The sequence below is a fragment of the Hypanus sabinus genome, chromosome 4, assembly GCF_030144855.1.
Source record: "Hypanus sabinus isolate sHypSab1 chromosome 4, sHypSab1.hap1, whole genome shotgun sequence".
Classification (NCBI taxonomy): Eukaryota; Metazoa; Chordata; class Chondrichthyes; order Myliobatiformes; family Dasyatidae; genus Hypanus; species Hypanus sabinus.
Window position 1 is genome coordinate 112703851 of NC_082709.1, and position 20311 is coordinate 112724161.

A 20311-nucleotide genomic window follows, 5' to 3' on the forward strand; every position below is an offset into this window, starting at 1 on the left:
TGAAGATCCTCAAGTTCATGCTTCAATTATCTTCCAACCTGAAGCATCCACCGCTTTTTCCTTCCAGATCTGCTGAATACACCCAGAATTTTCTGTTTTTGTTTCAGATTTCTAGCATGTGTTTTTTTTTAATTATTTTGCTTCTTGACCAATTGTGATACTGTCGTGGCATGGCTCCAGTAGGCAATACTAGGGTCAGAGAGGCTGCTGGAAAATGGCATCCAACAACACTGTAAGTAGCTGGCTTGTCCAACATTAACCATTACACAGCATAATGGAATACAGCTAATAGTCACACTTGTACAAGCAAGTGTTTTAACGCAATTTAACTTCATGTATTATTAACACTACAATGCTGAAATATCTCCATCCATCACTACCATAATAATGTATAATGTTAAATAGTATTGGAATTAGATAATGATAAATGAATCATAACATGGCACAGTCAAACAAAGCTTGAATTAAACAATGCTATAATCATTTATTGCAAAAGTTAATGAGGTTGAAAAAGAGCTGTATTTTGCTTAGAAACCATATTTTTGATAATAAGGTTATCCAAGGATTTATTGATCAGATCTATGACTGACACCCATTTAAAATAGATCCATTCCCCAGAGTTTAAAGGAGACATGAATAATGGAAGGCCGCAACCCCCAAACCCCTCCCAAGTGAAGGAACACACAAAAAAGAGTGGGAGGAGCTTAGTGAGTCAGGCAGCATCTGTAGAGGGGAATCAACAGTCAAAATTTAGAACCAAAAACTTTCGTCACATCTGGAAGCAGATTAACGGGTAGGGTGAGGGTGAAGAGCTGCTGGGTGATAGGTAGGTGAATGCAGGTCAGGGGGGAGGTAGGTAAGTGGAGAAAGAGGGAAGTGGGAATGGTGTGAGAAGCTGGGAGGTGGTAGGTGGAAGGGGTAATGGGCTGAACAAGATGGAATCTGATAGGAGAGGACAGGAACCAGATGATAAAGGGAAGAATATAGGGAACAGGAGAATCATATCAGATTCAGGTTTAATATGGCTGACATACTATATAATGTGAAATCTGTTGTGGCAGCAGTACAGTGCAATATGTAATAATAAAAACTATGAACTGCAACAAGAGGTATAGGTATATAAAATAAATTAAACACATAGTGCAGAAAGAGAGAAAGATTAGTGAATTAGAGTTTATTGTCCATTCAGAAATCTGATGACAGACAAGAAGAAACTGTCCTTAAAACATTGAATGCGTGTCTTCAGGCTCCTGTATTTCATTGTTGAAGGTAGAATAAGAAGAGGGCATGGCATGGGTGATGGGGGTCCTTAAAGATGGAGGCTGCCTTTTTGAGGCATTGCCTTTTGAAGATGTCCTGGATGCTGGGGAGGCCAGTGCCCATGATGGAGCTGGCTGAGTTTTTCCCAATCCTGTGCAGTGGCCCCTCCTACCAGATAGTGATGCAGTCAGTTAGAATTCTCCACATGGTATATCTGGAGAAATTCTTTGTTGCCACAGTAGGCATGAGTGCAAGAGGGGGATAGTCACTGAGGCACTCACCCTGCTTTTCTTGGCTGCTGGTATGATTGGCGGCCTTTTGAAGCAGATAGGGACTGCAGCAGTGAGAGATTGAAGATGTCCTTGAACACTCCTGCCAGTTGGTTGGCACAGGTTTTTTGTGACCCACACCACTGGGACCTAACTACTTGCAAGGGTTCATCCTCTTGAAAGATGTTCTGACGTCAGCCTCTGAGACGGAGATTACTGCAGGGATTCACACAGGAGTAGTTTTATTCTCCCTTTCAAGTCATTGGGTGTATTTAAGGCAGAGATAGATAAGTTCTAAAGGGTATAGGGTGAAGACAGGGGAGTGGAATTGGAAGAATTGGATCAGCTCATGATTGAATGACAGAGTAGACTTGATCGGCCAAATGGTCTACTTCTGCTCCTATATCTTATGGTCTTTCAAAGCATGCATAAAAGGTGCTGATATAATTAGGGAGTGAATGATCAGTAAGCAAGAGGGAAGAAGGAATATGTGATGGACAAGTCATGAGGACAGGGGAGGGGAAAGAGAAGGGGTGAAGGACCCAAAGGAATAAGTGAAAACAAATGGGGTGGAGGATGGAGGAGCCAAGGTGTTCCTCTAATCTGGGTCTAGCCTCAACTTGGCAGTAGAAGAGTCCATGGACAGACTTGTTGGAGGAATGGGAAGTGGAATTAAAATGGCTGGCCATTGGGAGATCCTGGCTGTTAGGGTGGACAGAACAAAGATACTCAATGAACTTGTCCCACACACCGTGTCAGGTCTCACCACTGTAGAGGAGGCAGCACCAGGAGCATTGGATACAATAAATGGCACCAATGGATTCACGTCTGTTGTTGTGGGTCACCGGGAAGGCACCTTAGGGTGATGGGGGAGGAGTTGTAGGAGCAGATGTCACACTTACCACTGATATTGGGAAAAGTGTCAGGAGGGGGAACAGTGGAGAGGGACAAGCGGATAAGCGAGTCTTGAAGGCAGTGATCCCTGTGGAAAGTGGTCAAAGGAGGGAAGGAGAAGGTGTACCTGGTGGTGATAGCAGAAGTTGCAGAGAATGATGTGCTGGGGGGGGGGGGGGCACTTGCCTCTGCATCCAATTCCACTCAACCGGTTCCCCTCTATCGTCACCCTGCTCTGTCTGACAGAACACTTCACAACTTCTCATTCAGCTCCTCTCGCTTTCTCCAGCCCAAAGTTGTAGCCATAAGCACTTGCATTGGTCCCAGCCCTGCCTGCCTGAAACAGCCCATGCAGCAAGCTGTACTGGTATCAGTCCCAAGCTCTTTCTCCACTACACTGCATTGGTGCTGCTTCCTGCACCCATGCTCAGCTTGGCAATTTCATCACATTTGCCTCCAGCTTCCAACCTGCCCTCAAATTTCCCTAGTCCATTTTTGACACTTCTCTTGCCTTTCTTGATCTCCATCTACAGCACTTTGTGTATTTTGCGTCAGATTTCCAGCATCTGCAGAATCCCTTGAGTGTGTACACCCATTATTTATTGTAATGCCTGCATTGTTTTGTGCACTTTATGTGTAGGTCCGTAGTCTAGTGTAGTTGGGTTTTTTTTCTCTCTCTGTTGTTTTTTACGTTGTTCAGTCTAGTTTTTGGACTGTGTCATGTAGCACCATGGTTCTGAAAAATGTTGTCTCGTTTTTACTGTGTATTGTGCATAGCAGTTATGGTCGAAATGACAATAAAAGTGACTTGACTTGACTTGACCCTTGTAGAAGGTAGTTTTGTTTTGCACACTTTGTTGAATGGTTTTCTATTTGAGCAATGTGCTGACACCATGTGGTGAAAGTGTGGCATTGCTATTCCTCAGGCAGTGTGTGATAGGCAAAAAAAACTGCTGGAGGAGCTCTGCTAGTCGGGGTGCAGAAGAGTTGAAAACATTTTGGACAAAGACCGGGCATCAATGCTGTTTGCATTAATGCAAGTTAAGAAATGCAACAACTGAATTATGCACAGAGAGACTCCAAAAACAACATCTGATTCTGCAGATGCCAGAAGTCCAGCACAACACACACAAAATGCTGGAAGAGCTCAGCAGGTTAGGCAGTATACTTGGATATGAATACATAGTTGATGTTTTGGGCCAAGCCGAGATCCTTCATCACTAGAATTTAGAACGGGGGGGGGGGGGGGGGGGTAACTCTTTGAAACCTATTTAATGTTCAAAGACCTGGATAGAGTGGGTGTGGAGAGGATGTTTCCTCTGCTGGAGGAGTCTAAGACCAGAGGACACAGCCTCATAATAGAGGGGTGTCCATTTAGGATGGAGATGAGGAGGAAGTTATTTAGTCAGACAGCTGAGCAGGCCACGTCATTGGGACAGAGGTTGACAGATTCATGATGGGGTATGGGGAGAAGGCAGGAGACTGGGCCTGAGAGGGAAATGATGAAATGAGAGCCATGATGAAATGGTAGAGCAGACTCGATGAACCAAATGATCTAATTCTGCTCCTATATCTTGTGATCGTATCGGGACTGAAAAGGAAGCGGGGAAGATAGGGGGAGGGGAAGGCATACCTGCTAGCAGGTGGGGGAGAGAGGATGAAGTTAAGAAGCCGGGAGGAGATAGGTGGAAAAGGTAAAGGGCTGAAGAAGGAGGAATCTGATAGGAGAGGAGAGTAGAACATAAGGGGAAAGGGAAGGAGGAGGGTCACCAGGAGGAGGTGATAGGCAGGTGAGGAGACGAGAAGTGGTAAGGGAGGGCCAAAATGGGGAATTGATGAAGTAGGAAAGGGGAGAGAGAAAAATCACCAGAAGTTGGTGAGGCAGAAATCACAGGGGGGGGGAGTGAGGGGGGTCATCGCCTCAAGGTATGCCTACCCTGAAGAAGTGCAATATTCTCTTGGACGGGAGTTTAGTGAGACCCTCTCATGATGTTTCCATTCTGTGATTTCTGCTCCTGTCTGACAGTCCAAGCTGCGGTAATTTTCCCTCCCTCCTGTCACTCTTCTTCTATGCCCCACTCTGACCACCCTCTTTTCCTCACCTGCCTATTTCCTTCCCTGTTGCCTCTCCTCCTTCCTTTTCTCCAATGGTCCACTCTCCTCTCCGATCAGACTCCTTCTTCTCCAGCCTTTTATCTTTTCCACCTTACTTCGTTCCCTGTTCCCTACTCATCTGGCCTCACCTCTCACCTTCTAGCTTGTACCCCTTCCCCTCCCTTCACACTTCCTTTCCAGTCCTGATGGAGGACCTCGGCCAAAAAATGGCTGTTCATTCACTTCCAACAACTGGATAATGTGATTTTAAGTGTGTTTGAAGGCAAACTCTTGTCCAGGGCATCCTGGAGCTTTCGTTCTCCCAATGTCACACACCACCATGGACCATTGAGTCATAGAGCATTACTTCACAGAGACAGGCCCTTCAGCCCATTGCATACTTGCCAAGGTATTCTTTCTAGATCCATCGACCTTCACCTATTGTAGCCCTCTGTACCCCTCCCATCCATGTACTTATCCAAATTTCTCTTCAATGTTGAAATCGAACTCACATCCACCACCTGGGCTGGTAGCTTGTTCCATGCTCTCACCACCCTTTGAGTGAAAATGTTCCCCCTCAGGTTTCCCTTAAATATTTCACTATTTTACCCCCTAACCTATGACCCCTAGTTCTAGTCTCACAATCTCAGTGGAAAAAGCCTGTTTGTATTTATTCTATCTTTACCCCTCATAACTTTGTGCACCTCTGTCAAATCTCCCCTCATTTTGCATGGTTCCAGGGACTGGAAAATTGCAAATGTCACTCCACTCTTTAAGAAAGGAGGGAGGCAGCAAAGAGGAAATTATTGGCCAGTTAGCCTGATCTCAGTGTTGGGAAGATGTTAGAGTCAATTGTTAAAGACAAGGTGTTGGAGTACTTGGTGACACAGGACAAGATAGGACAAACTCAGCATGGTTTCCTCAAGGGAAAATCTTACTGATGAATCTGTTGGAATTCTTTAATACAAATACAAGTACTTTATTGTCACCAAACAATTGATACTAGAGCATACAATCATCACAGTGAGATTTGTTTCTGCACTTCGTGCCCCCTGAAGTACAAGTCGAAGTAAATACAATAAAAATTTCAATTATAAATCATAATTAGAAAATAGAAAAGGGAAAGTAAGGTAGTGCAAGTCAGGTCCGGATATTTGGAAGGTACGGCCCAGATCCGGGTCAGGATCCGTTCAGCAGTCTTATCACAGTTGGAGAGAAGCTGTTCCCAAATCTGGCCGTACGAATCTTCAAGCTCCCGAACCTTCTCCCGGAGGGAAGTGGGACAAGAAGTGTGTTGGCTGGGTGGGTCGTGTCCTTGATTATCCTGGCAGCACTGCTCCGACAGTGTGGGTGTAAAGTGAGTCCAAGGATGGACGATTGGTTTGTGTGATGTGCTGGGCTATGTTCACGATCTTCTGCAGCTTCTTCCGGTCTTGGACAGTACAACTTGGACATCACCAGGTTGTGACGCACCCTAGAAGAATGCTTTCTACGGTGCATCTATAAAAATTAGTGAGGGTTTTAGGGGACAGGCCAAATTTCTTCAGCTTTCTCAGGAAGTAAAGGCACTGGTGGGCGTTCTTGGCAGTGGACTCTGCTTGATTAGACCAAGTCAGGTCATTTGTGATATTCCCCCCGAGGAACTTAAAGCTTTTGACCTGTTCCACCTGCGCACCACTGATGTAGATGGGGTCGTGCGGTCCGCTACTCCTTCTGAAGTCAACAACCAATTCCTTCGTCTTGCTGACTTTGAGGGATAGGCTATTGTCTTTGCACCATGCCACTAGGTTCTTAATTTCCTCTCTGTACTCAGACTCATCATTACCCAAGATGCGGCCTACAATTGTGGTGTCATCAACAAAGTTATATATTAAGTTCGATGGAAACTTGGCTACACAATCATGGGTGTACAGTGAGTACAGCAGGGGGCTGAGTACACAGCCTTGTGGGGCACCGGTGCTCAGAGTGATTGTAGAGGAGAGCTGGTCCCCTATCTTTACAGCCTGGGTCCTGTCTGTGAGGAAGTTGAAGATCCAGTTGCAGATCTGAGTGCTAAGACCCAGGTTCCAGAGCTTAGGAATCAGGTTATTTGGAATGACAGTATTAAAGGCAGAGCTGTAGTCGATGAAAAGGAGCCTTACATATGTGTCTTTATTCTCCAGGTGTTCTAAGGAGGAATGTAGTGCCAGTGAGATGGCATCTGCCGTTGACCTGTTGCTCCAGTAGGCAAATTGCAAAGCGTCGCGGTTAACCGGTAGGTTATGGTTGATGTGTGCCATAACCAATTGCTCGAAGCACTTCATAGCAATTGATGTTAGAGCCACAGGTCGATAGTCATTCAGGCATGCCACCTTGCTTTTCTTCGGCACCGGGATTATCGTTGCCTTCTTGAAACACAAAGGGATCTTAGACTGAAGCAGGGAGCAGTTGAAGATGTCAGCAAACACTCCAGCTAGCTCACTTGCACAGGCCCAGAGAACTCATCCCGGGACGCCATTTGGGCCCGTCAGCTTCCTTGGATTTATCTATGGGAAGGCTCTTCTAACGTCTTCATCGGTGACGATGAATCTCGATGCCACCAGGTCCGGTTCATCCAGAGGGGGCGGGACACTCCTCTTCTGTTCGAGTCTTGCATAGAATACGTTAAGTTCATCAGGAAGAGAAGCACTACAGTTATTGATATTCCCAGCCTTTTCTTTGCACCCAGTGACTCATTTAGACCCTGCCGTCCCTCTGGTTAGCTTGGGCTTCCAACTTGTCTCGATATTGCCTCTTGGCACCCTTAATGGCTTTCACACAGTCCTCTGCGCATTTCCAGATAAAGTCCGTGACAGCTGAGGCGTACTCATCGAGGTCAGCTGCCGAGTCCTTGAATACTAACCAGTCCACTGATTCAAAGCAGTCACGGAGAACCTCATCCGTTTCCTCTGTCCAACACGACACCACTTTTGACACAGTGACCTCCTGCTTCAGTTTCTGTTTGTAAGCCAGGAGGAGGAGTACGGCCTGATGGTCCAATTTTCCGAAGTGAGGTCATCGGACGGAACAGTAGGCATCCTTGACTGCTGTGTAGTGGTGGTCAAGTATATTCGGGCCTCTAGTGGAGCAGGAGACATGTTGGTATAAGTAGGATAGATAAAAGGGATGTAGTGGATGTTACATATTTGGATTTTCTGAAGGCATTTGACAAGGTGCCACATGCGGCTCCTTACCAAGTTAAGAGCCTATGGTATTAGAGGAATGTAATTAGCATGGTTAGAACATTGGCTGATTGGTAGGAGGCAGCGAGGTTCATTTTCTGATTGGCTGCCAGTGACTAGTGGTGTTCTGCAGGGGTCGATGTTGAGTCCGCTTCTTTTTATGCTGTATATCAGTGATTTAGATGATGGAGTAGATGGGTTTGTTGCCAAGTTTGCAGATGATACGGAGATTGGTGGAGGGGCAGGTAGTGTTGAGGAAACAGGTAGGATGCAGAAGGACTTAGACAGATTAGGGGAATGGGCAAGAAAGTGGCAAATGAAATACAATGTTGGAAAATGCATGGTCATGCACTTTGGTATAAGAAATAAATGTGTAGACTATTTTTAAAATGGAGAGAAAATCCAAAAAGCTGAGATGGAAAGGGACTTGGGAGCCCTTGTGCAGAACATCCTAAAGGCTAACTTGCAGATAGAGTCTGTGGTGAGAAAGGTAAATGCAATGTTAGCATTCATTTCAAGAGGTCCAGAATATAAGAGCAGGGGTGTGATGCTGAGGCTTTATAAGGCACTGATGAGGCCTGACCTTGAGTATTGGAACAATTTTGGGTTCTTTATCTAAGAAAATCTGTGCTGCATATGGAGAGGGTTCAGCAGAGGTTCACAAAGATGATTTTGGGAATGAAAGGGTTATCATATGAGGAATGTTTGATATCTCTGAGCCTGTACTTGTTGGAATTTCAAAGGATGAGGTTGAGGGGATTTCATTGAAACCTTTCGAATGTTGAAAGGCCTAGACAGAGTAGATGTGGAAAGGACGTTTCCCATGGTGGGGGAGTCTAGAACAAGACAGCATAGCCTCGCAATAAAGGGGCATCCATTTAAAACAGAGATGTGGAAAAAATTTCTTTAGCCAGAGGGTGGTGAATTTGTGGAATTTGTTACCACGGGCAGCAGTGGAGGCCAGGTCATTGGGTGTATTTAAGGCAGAGATTGATAGATTCTTGATTGGACATGGCATCAAAGGATATGGGGAAAAAGCCAGGGAGTGGAACTGAGGAGGGTAAAAAAGGATCAGGCATGACTGAATGGCGGAGCAGACTTGATGGGCCAAATAGCCTAATTCTACTCCTATGTCTTATGGTCTTATGATCTCATTTTCAGTGCTCCAGGGAATAAAGTCCTAACCTGTTCAACCTTCCCCTATAACTCAGTTCCTCAAGTCCCAGCAACATCCTTGTAAATTTTCTCTGGGTCACCGAGTGGAACTCCTAACCTTCTGGTTCTGCTCAGGACTGATTGACTCATCTGATTGAAACATTTAACATAATTAAAGGATTTGATAGGATTGAGGCAGGAAATATGTTCCAGATGTTGGGAGAGTCCAGTACCAGAGGGCATGGATTGAGAATAAGAGGTCAGTTATTTAAAACAGAGTTGAGGAAGAGCTTCTTCTCCCAGAGAGTTGTGGAGGTGTGGAATGCACTGCCTCGGAAGACGGTGGAGGCCAATTCTCTGGATGCTTTCAAGAAGGAGCTGGATAGATATCTGATGGATAGGGGAATCAAGGGATATGGGGACAAGGCAGGGACTGGGTATTGATAGTGAATGATCAGCCATGATCTCAGAATGGCGGTGCAGACTCGAGGGGCCAAATGGTCTACTTCTGCACCTATTGTCTATTGTCTATTGTCTATTGAAGTATCAGCCTAAACCCTCCGTGTTGCTGAAATAGGACTTCACTCTTGATCTAATTCAAATGAATCCTCAGTAAATAATAGGAGGGTGTGTGCAACAGAGACACATGATTTAGTGAAGTCTGTCTGCCACATCAGTCTTCCCAATCCATAATTAAGGGATCACTGAATCACTGATTGGGAAGGATCAGTGTTACAGGATGAGGCTTGTCCATTTAAACAAAAGAGCCCTCTAACCAACAATCTGGTTTCGTAGGGTGCTCACATGCCAATTCTGCTATGTCAGGATCAGAAGTATTGACACCACTGAAATAAAAGTCTGGGTCCAGAGGCAGTTTTTGAGTATACGAATAGTAAATGTAACTTGAATATTGTTGGATTGTTGAAATATTTATGGCGATGTTTGCAGTGCTGCCAACAAAGGACAGACCTCTTGTGATAGTAATGAGGTATGCACTGTCAGGGAGAATTGCCTCTGGCAGGAAGCTCAGGACTTGTGTTTTTTGCTATATTCCACTGAATGTCCTGAAGTTCCTTGTGTTTGATATGCTGAATTACAATGGTAACAACAATCTGGGGCAGCAGGGTAGAGAGGCAGTTAATGTATTGCCTACAGTAGCAAGGGTAGGCAGACAACTTGGAAATGTCAGTTCCCACAAACAGCATTGAGGTAACTTGATAACCTTCCCTTAGTGGTTTCTGAAGAAGCTCTCTCAGTCAGGATACCAGAGGAATTCGCTTGTTCTTCCTATGTCTTAGGCTCTTTTACGTCTCCTAAGAGAATGTATATGGTCTCGGACCACGTGGCACTCCCTCAGTGCTAAAATAATGTAATGCTGCTGTTCGCAATCACCCAGAGAATCAAAATCACAATCAGATTTAATGTCACTGGCAAATGTCATGACACTGTTAAATTTGTGACAGCAGTACAATACGATACATGATAAAAGAGAGAAAAAACTGTGAACTACAATAAATATATATATAAAGCAGTTAAATAAGTAGTGCAAAAATAGGAAATAGCAAAGTAGTGAGGTGGTGTTCATGGGTTTAATGTCCATTTAGAAATTGGACGGCAGAGGGGAAGAAGCTGTTCCTGAATTGTTGAGTGTGTGCCCTCAGACTTCTGTACCTCCTTCCTGGTGATAGCAATGAGAAGAGGGCATGTCCTGGGTGGTGGAGGTTCTTAATGATAGATGTCGCTTTTCTGAGGCATTACTGCTTGAAGATGTCCTGGATACTACAGAGGCTAATGCCCATGATGGAGTTGACTGGTTTTACAACTCTCTGCAGCTTATTTTGATCCTGTGCAGTACCACCTCCCACCCCTGCCCCCATACCAGATGGAGGTACAGCCAGTTAGAATGCTCTCCATGGTACACCTGTAGAAATTTGAGTATTTTTAGTGACATACCAAACCTTCTCAAGCTCATAATGAAATATAGCCACTGTCTTGCCTTTTACAACTGCATTGATATGTTGGGCCCGGGGTAGATCCTCAGAGATACTGACACTCAGGAACTTCAACTTGCTCACTCTTTCCACTTCTGATCCTTCTATGAGGATTGGTGTGTGTTCCCTCATCTAACCTGTTCTGAAGACCACACTCATTTCTTTGATCTTACTGTCATTGAGTGCAAGGTTGTTTCCGCGACACCACTCAACGAGCTGGTATATCTTGCTCCTGTACGGCCACACATCACCATCTGAGATTCTTCCAACAATGGTTATATCATCAGCAAATTTATAGATGGCACTTGAGCTGTGCCTAGCCACACAGTCGTGGGTGTATAGTGAGGAGAGCAGTGGGCTCAGCACCCGTCCCTGAGATGTACCAGTGTTGATTATCAGCGAGGTGGAGATATTATTTCCAATCCGCACAGGTTAGGAAGTCAAGCTCCCGGTTGCAGAGGGGGTACAGAGACTCAGGTGCTGGAGCTTTTCGATCAGAACTGTGGGAATGATGGGATTAAGTGCTGAGCTGTTGACAATAAACAACATCCTGGCATCGGTAATTGAATTGTCCAGGTGATCCAAGGCCACATGGAGAGCCAATGAGATCACGTATGCCACAGTCCTATTGTGGCGATAGGAAAATTGCAGTGGGTCCAGCTCCTTGTTGAGGCAGGAGTTCAGTCTAGTCATGACCAACCTCTCAAAGTATTTCATCACTGTAGATGTGAGTGCTACTGGACAAAGGTCATTAAGGCAGCTCACCCTGCTCTTCTTGGGCACCGGTAAAATTGTTACCGTTTTGAACCGTGTGGGAACTTCCGACTGTAGCAATGAGAAATTGATAATGTTTTTGAACACGCCAACCAGTTAGTTGGCACAGGTTTTCAGAGCCCTATCTGGTACTCCATCAGGGACAGTCGCCTTGTGAGGATTCAGCCTCTTGAAAGACAGTCTGATGTCGGAATGTGATTAATCTGCTGGATGGGACTCATAGCTGGAATGAGGTAATTGATTGGTGTTATACACACTGGCTGAGCCACAAATATTGGGTGTGGAACGGGACAGAGTTCAGATTTACCAGAATAATACCGGAATTTTATTGGCTGAACTATGTTGGTTTTATAGTGTGAAAGAAATTGAAAGGGTACTGCAAGTGAAGTGTTTGAGGAGTACGAGTGGGGGATACTGTGTAAGGAACACACCAAACTGAGCTACACCACTCGAGGCCTATGTTGCTTCTTCAGACAAAGTGAGGGGAGGTCTGGAAATCTGCTGAGGATTTAATGAGACAGCACTCCCATATTAAGCAACGCACGGTGAGCCTGTGATCCTGATGCAAATCAGTTTTAATTGCACCTGTGCATACATATTCTTGTACATCTGGCAATAAATTCAACTCCTGCAAAACTTCATCTGAAGGGAAATTGCACAATTACCCAGTTGGAACGGTTGATGATGTCATCACTATTTACATGAAAGGCTGGTGATACGTGAGGATCTGAGGAACTGTGGACAACGCAGTTGGAGTTTGAGGGAAGAGCTCCCCAGCGCTGCCGGCCTTTTCCCTGGACCCTGGTTCTCAAGCCACCCTGGTGCCAGACTCAGGACATACACAGTCAGGCCTCTAGAGCAGCCATTATGGTGACCAAATGCCAGGCTTGGAACATGCCAGGGTTGTTGCCCGACTGACGTCAGGTCACAAGACACATACAATACTAGGCCTGGGCACCAGGGGCCAGCTTAGGGAATGCTCTCGGTAGGTCAGTCTACCTTCTTATCGCTGGGACTACTTGTGGCAGAGCTATGGGCTTCAGAGTTTACTGTTCAGAGTTCAGATTGGGTAATTAGCAGAAATTGTATTTTCTTTATCCTGTTATACTGAGTTTTTGTCATTTTGTACAACGTCCTGGGATCCAACAGGCAGGTACTGCTTGGATTAGTTTGTGACCCTGTTCACAGCCTCCCACCCAGAATAATTTCTATCCACCTCCACCTACCCCAATGCAAAATCCTTCCATTACTGCAAGAATACAATGTCAACAACTTGAATCAGGTGTGTTGAAAACAGCAATACTCAGGGATGGGATGGCTGCAGTTGGGGAGATTATTGAGGAACGAAGATAGGTAATTGGAGTTCGGGTACAGGAAAATAAGATCTAGTTCAATGCAGAGGAGACTCAAAGGGCTACGGCTGTTCTCAGGTTAGTTCATTAGATGGCAGGTAATGTTTAACACCAGAAGGCGAGTAGGGTTTTGAATGTAGCTGTTGTAGCTGCACACATAATACTCTTGTGTTACACAATGCCACATACAGGCCAAATGTGAGGCAGGCTGAGATATCCAAACAATCTCATCCTTTGTGGACACTGTGTACCAGAACAGTGGCCCAACCGTCAGGGAACGTCCTACCCAACCTCATTACATCAACCAGTCAAAGTGCTGCTAGAGGAGCAGAGAGAAAGTGCAAGCAGACAGTCGTGGAGATGTTCTTGTGGTAGGACAGCACCCTCTTGTCCTGGTTGGCAAGGTGCATCGAGATATCCATACCTGCTTCGCGTCAGCTCTTTACAATTTCCATTCCACTGTTCAATCAGAACATCCAGCAGAAAGGGCAGACGGCCACTGGGTTAATGCACATCAAAAAGACATTCAGCACACACTAGGGTTCACCTGGAATCTGGCCTACAACCTACGACCTCCTAACCCCAAGCTGAGAATATGATCAAGTTCTCTGGAGCGGTGGAGCCTGAGTGGAGATTTGATCGAAGCTTATAAAATTGTATGAGGCATGGATAACCAGTCTCTTTCTCCCAGGAGTGAAATGTCCAATACCAGGTGGTCTGCATTTAAGGTGAGAGGGGACACATAATATAGCAAAAATTAGTGGGAAGCTAGAAGATTAAAAAAAACAACAGAAAGCAAATAAAAAAATAATAAGGAGAGGTAAGATGAAATATGAGGGTAAGCTAGACAATAGTATAAAAGGGGATGCCAAAGTTTTTCAGATATATAGAGAGTAAAAGAGAGGCGAGAGTAGATATCAGACCACTGGAAAATGATGCTGGAGAGGTTGTAATGGGGGAGGGCAAAGAAATAGCAGATGAACTGAATAAGTATTTTGTGTCAGTCTTCACTGTGGAAAACACCGGCAGTATGCCTGAAATTCAAGAGCGTCAGGAGACAGAGGTGAGTATAGTCACTATTTCCAAGGAGAAGCTTGGGGTGCTGAAAGGTCTGAAAGTAGATAAGCCACCTGAGCCCCAGATGGACTACACCCCAGGGTTCTGATTGAGGTGGTTGAAGACACTGCGGAGGCATTAGTAATGATCTTTCAAGAGTCACTAGATTCTGGAATGGTTCTGGAGGACTGGAAAATTGTAAATGTCATTCCACTCATTAAGAAGGGAGGGAGGCAAACAAACACACATTTATAAGCCAGTTAGTCTGACTTCAGTGGTTGGGAAGATGCTGGAGTCCATTGTTAAAACTGAGCTTTCCGGGTACTTGGAAGCACATGATAAAATAGGCCAAAGTCAGCATGGTTTCTTTAAGGGGAAATTTTGCCTGACTAATCTGTTGAGCAAAATAACAAGCAGGAGAAACAATGTAGTGTCGATTGATGTTGTGTACTCAGATTTTCAGACAAGGAGCTGTACATAAGTCTGCTAAACAAGACTTATGAAAGATACTGGTATGGACAGAGGATCGGCTGACTGACAGAAGGGAAAGAATGGGAATAAAGGGAGCCTTTTCTGGTTGGCTGCTGCTGACTACTGGTTTTGGGACTGCTGTTTATGTCAATGATTTGGTTGCTGGAACTGGTAAGTTCCTAGATCATACAAATGTAGGTGAAGGGCCAGGTAGTGTTGAGGACTCCAGAAAGAGTTAGACAGATTAGAAGAATGGGCAAAGAAGTGGCAGATGAAATACAGTGCAGAGAAGTGTATGGTCATGCACTTCACTAGAAGGAATAAATGTGTAAACTATTTTCTAAGTGGGGAGAAAATTCAGAAATCAGAAGAGCAAAAGAGAGTCCTTGTGCAGAATTCCCTAAAGGTTAACTTACAGGTTGAGTCAATAGTAAGGAAGGCAAAAGCAGTGTTTGCCTTCATTTCATGACTAGAATATTTAAGCAAGGATATAGTGTGGAGGCTTTATAACAAATTGATTTGACTGCACTTGGTGCATTGTACACAGTTTTGGGCCCCTTTTCTAGGAAACAATGTGGTGGCATATAAGAACATACAGAAGAGATTCACGAGAATGATCCTGGGAATGAAAGGGTTAATGCACAAGCAGTACATAATGGTTCTGTGCCTGTCTTCAATGGAGTTTAGGAGAATGAGGGGGATCTCATTAAAACCTATTGAATATTGAAAGGGCTAGACAGAATGGGCATGGGGAAGATTCTTCCTATAGTGGAGGAGTCTCAAACCAGAGGATATGGCCTTAGAGTATATGGACATCCCTTTATTTCTTTAGCATTTCTTTATCCAGAAGGTGGTGAATTTATGGAATTCATTGCAGGATTGAAGAGTCACTTAGATAGGTGCATGAATATACAGCGTATGGAAGGATATGGTTAATATGCAGGGTGAAGGATTACATTAATTAGTAGTCATTGGTTTAATTAGCTCTACACAACATCTTGGGCTGAAGAGCCTGTCCTGTGCTGTATTGTTCAATTATCGACACTATTTGTTTTATATTCTAAGTTTGCTGATGGTCCTTTCTTTCCACATGGAAGTCGAGGTTCAAGTATCAAGTGCAAATATTATTACTGTAACCTCATTGATGTATTTTTTGTCGATTTTTTAAAAATAAAATAAATCTGAGACAAACACAAGGAAATCTGCAGATGCTGGAAATTCAAGCAACACACACAAAATGCTGGTGGAACACTGCGTTCCATCAGTATTTTGTGTGTGTTGCGTAAATCTAAGACATTCATTTCACAGACTAAATGCCCAATGCACAAACATAATGTGTTATTCAGTGCTGGTCCATTCTTTTAACAACATCAAGTCATAATTACTTTGGGTCATGGGAATGTATAGGTTCTTTCTTTTGGTGGTTATCTGGAATTAAGAATCTGGAGGATTGATTAATAATCATGTGGAATGTGACTTCAAATCCCACTGTGGCAGGATTTGAGTTCAGTTTCCATACTGTCTAGATGTGAAAGGTTCGTAATTGGTAATTGTCAGTAGAAGCGACCACAAGTGCAATTAGTTCATCACAAACAACTGATTCGCTTAGTTGCCTCAGCAAGTGAAAGTTCACTTCATTCGCTGACTGTGCCATGTAACAGTCAGGATAGGAGCAGATTGAGATGGTAGATAAATGTGTGGCTAAAGAATTGAAGCAGGGAGCAGGGATTCAGCTTTCTGGATAGTTGGGACTACTTCTGGGACAGGTGGGACCTGCACAAAAGGGACGGGTTGCACTTGAATCCAAAGGGGACCAATATTCTTGCTGGCAGGTTTGCTAGAGCTGTTGGCAGTGATTTAAACTGATATGGCAGGGGGATGGAAACCAGTATGATAGAGTTGAGGATGAACCAACAGGTTTACAAGTAGATTATGGATGTAACACGAATGTAAGGAAGGACAAGCCAAAGATTAGGTACAAATTCAGAGAGAGCAAACAGTTACATTATACCACAGTGGCAAAATAAAAAAGAGTGACGAATGCAGGACTGAAGGTGCTTATTTTAAATGCATGGAGCATTCAAAATAAGGTGGATGAATGTGGCACAATTAGAGATCTGTCAGTATGACATTACGGGCATCACTGAGTCATGGCTGGAATAAAGCCATAGTTAGGAGTTTAACATCAAAGGATATACTTTGTACCAAAAGGACAGGCGGGAAGGCTTAGGTGGTGGTGTGGCTCTGTTGGTAGGAGATGGAATTACATCTTTAGAAAGAGGTGACATAGGATCAGAGAATGTTGAATCTTTGTGAGTGGGGTTACGAAACTGCAATTATGAGAATCATATATAGGCCTCCAAGTAGTAGCCAAAGTGTGGAGTTGACATAGCAAGGGGAGCTGGAAAAGGCATGTAATAAGGGTAATGACACAATTGTAATGGGGGACTTCAATATGTAGGGGGACTGGAAAAATCAGGTTGATGTCAGATTGCAGATTTGTTGAATGCCTACGAGATGGCTTTTTCGAGCAGCTTGTGCTTGAGCCTACTTGGGGAAAGGCTAGCTTAGACTAGGTGTTGTGTAGTAACCCAGATCTTATTAGGGAGCTTAATGTAAAGGAACCCTTATGAGGCAGTGATCATAATATGATGGAATTCATACTGCAATTTGAGAGGAAGAAGCACAACTTACAAGTATCAGTATCACAATGGAATAAAGGGAATTACAGAGGTGTGAGAGAGAAGCTTGCTCAGGCAGACTGGATGAAGATACTGGTGGGGATGATGGCAGGGCAGAGGTGGCTGAAGTTTCTGGGAATAATTCACAAGGTGCAGGATAGATATGTCCCATAGAAGAAGTTCTCAAACGGGAGGAGTAAGCAACCGTGGCTGACAAGGGAATTTAAGGACTATATAAAAGCCAAGGAAAGGGCATATAAAGCATCAAAAATGAGTGGGAAGTTGGATGATTGTTGGATGATTAAAATCCAACAAAAGGCAACTAAAAAAGCTATAAGAAGGGAAAAGATGAAATATGAGGGCAAACTAGCCAATAATATGAAGCAGGATGCCAAAAGTATTTTTCAATTTTATAAAGAGTAAAAGGGAGGTGAGAGTTGATATTGACCACTGGAAAATGATGCTGGTGATGTTGTAAAAATGGCAGATGAACTTAATGTTACTTTGCATCAGTCTTCACTGAAGAAAACGGTAGCTGTGTGCCAGAGTCCGTGAGAGTCAGGGAGCAGGAGTGAGTGCCACTGCTATTACAAAGGAAAAAGTGCCAGGCAAACTCAAAATACCTTGAGTATTGTAAATGCAAAAGAAAGGGGATACAACAAAGCAAAAATCAGTGGGAAGATAGAGGATTGGGAAGTTTTTAAAGACCTACAGAGAGCAGCTAAAAATCATTAGAAGGGAAAGGATGAAATATGAAAGCAAGCTAGCAAAGAATATCAAAGTGGATAGGAAAAGTTTTTTCAAGTATGTTAAAAATAAAAGAGAGATGAGTGGACAAAGGACCACTAGAAAATGAGGCTGGAGAAATACTGACAGGGGACAAGGAAATGACTGATGAACTAAGTGAGTATTTTGCGTCAGTATTCACTGTGGAAGACACGAGCAGAATTTTTCTGATGTTGTAGTGTGTGAAGGAAGAGAAGTGGATGCAGTTACTGTTACAAGGGAGAAGGTGCTCAAAAAGCTGAAAGACCTAAAGGTACGAATAAGTCAGCCGGACCAGAGGAACTGCACCCTAGCATTCTGAAAGAGGTAGTATTAGAGGTTGTGGTGACATTAGAAATGATCTTTCAAAATTCATTGACTCTGGCATGGTGTCAGAGGACTGGAAAATTGCAAATGTCACTCCACTCTTTAAGAAAGAAGGAAGGCAGCAGAAAGGAAATTGTAGATCAGTTAGCCTGACCTCAGGGGTTGAGAAAATGTTAGAGTCAATCGTTAAGGATGAGATGATGGAGTACTTGGCGACACAGGACAAGATAGTACAAAGTCAGCATGGTTTTCTTCAGGGAAAATCCTGCCTGACCAACCTGTTGGTATTCTTTGAGGAAATTATAAGTAGGATAGTTAAAGGGGATGTTGTGGATGTTGTATATTTGGACTTTCAGATGGCCTTTGACAAGGTGCTACAAATGAGGCTGCTTAACAAGATAAAATCCTATGGCATTTCAGGAAAGATACTGGAATAGATAGAGGAATATCTGACAAGCAGGAGGCAGTGAGTGAGAATAAAAGGGGCCTTTTCAGGTTGGCTGCCAATGACTAGTGGTGTTCTTCAGATGTCAGTATTGAGACCGCTAATTTTTTACATTGTTTGTCAATGATTTGGATAAAGGAATTGATGGCTTTGTGACAAAGTCTGTAGATGATATAAAGAAAGGTGGAGGGGTAGGTAGTGCTGAGGAAGCAATGCGATTGCAGCAGGACTTAGACAAATTGGAAGAATGGGCAAAAAAGTGGCAGGGGAAATACAGTGCTGGGGAATATATGATAATGCATTTTGGTAAAAGGAACAAAAGTGCAGTCTGTTTTCTAAATGTGAGATGGTTCAAACATCAGAGGTGTAGATGGACTTAGAAGATCTCATGCAAGACTCCAAGAAGGTTCATTTACAGGTTGAGTTTATGGTAAAGAAGGCAAATGCAATGTTGGCAGTTATTTCAAGGGGAACAGAATATAAAAGCAAGGAGTTAATGCTGAGGCTTTATAAGACATTAGTCAAGCTGCACTTGGAGTCTTGTCAACAGTTTTGGGCCCCATACCTCAGAAAGAAGATGTTTTCATTGGAGAGAGTTTAGAGGAGGTTCATGAGGATGATTCCAGGAATGAAGGGGTTAACATATCAGGAGCATTTGGTAAGTTTTGGTCTGAACTCACTAGAACTTAGAAGAATGTGCGGGGATCTCATTGACACCCACTGAATGTTGAAAGGACTAGATAGGGTGGATGTGGAGAGGATGCTTCCTATGGTGGGTGTATCCAGAACTGGAGGGCACAGCCTCAAAATTAAGGGGAGACTTCTAAGTACAGATGTAAGGAGGAATTTTTTTAGCCAAAGTGTAGTGACTCTGTGGAATGTTCTGCCACAGACTGCAGTGGAGGCCAAGTCCGTGGGTATATTTAAGGCGGAAGTTGATAGTTTCTTGATTGGTCAGGGAGGGCATCAAAGGATATGGTGAGAAGGCAGGTGTATGGGGTTGAGTGGAGTCCGGGATCAGCCACGATGGAATGGCAGAGCAGACTCGATGGGCTGAATGGCCTAATTCTGCTCCTATGTCTTATAGTTTTACGGTCTTATGGTCTTCTGGTTTGCTGTGAGTCCAGTTTTCAAACTCTGTCCCTGGCTTCAGAGAGAAACCTCTCAGATGCAATACCATTAAATATTGGTCCTAACACCTTCTTCCAACCCCATGCAACTGAGTTTCTGGTCATTTTCATACACATTCTTGCAGTGGAAGAGGACAGTGTTTCACAGACTAGTTCCCGGGCAGACATCAAAGTAAATTATTATCTAAGCACATATATGTCACCATATTCAACCCTCAGATTCATTTTCTTGTGGACATACTCAATAAATTCAATAACCATAACAGAATCAATGAAAGACTGCTCCAACAGGGCTGACAACCAGTGTGCGAAAGAGAACAAACTGCAAATACAAAAAGAAACAAAATAATAATAATAAATAAACAAACAATAAACATTGAACATGAGATGAAGAGTCCTTGAAACTGAGTTCGTAGGTTGTGGGAACAGTTCAGTGATGGGGCGAGT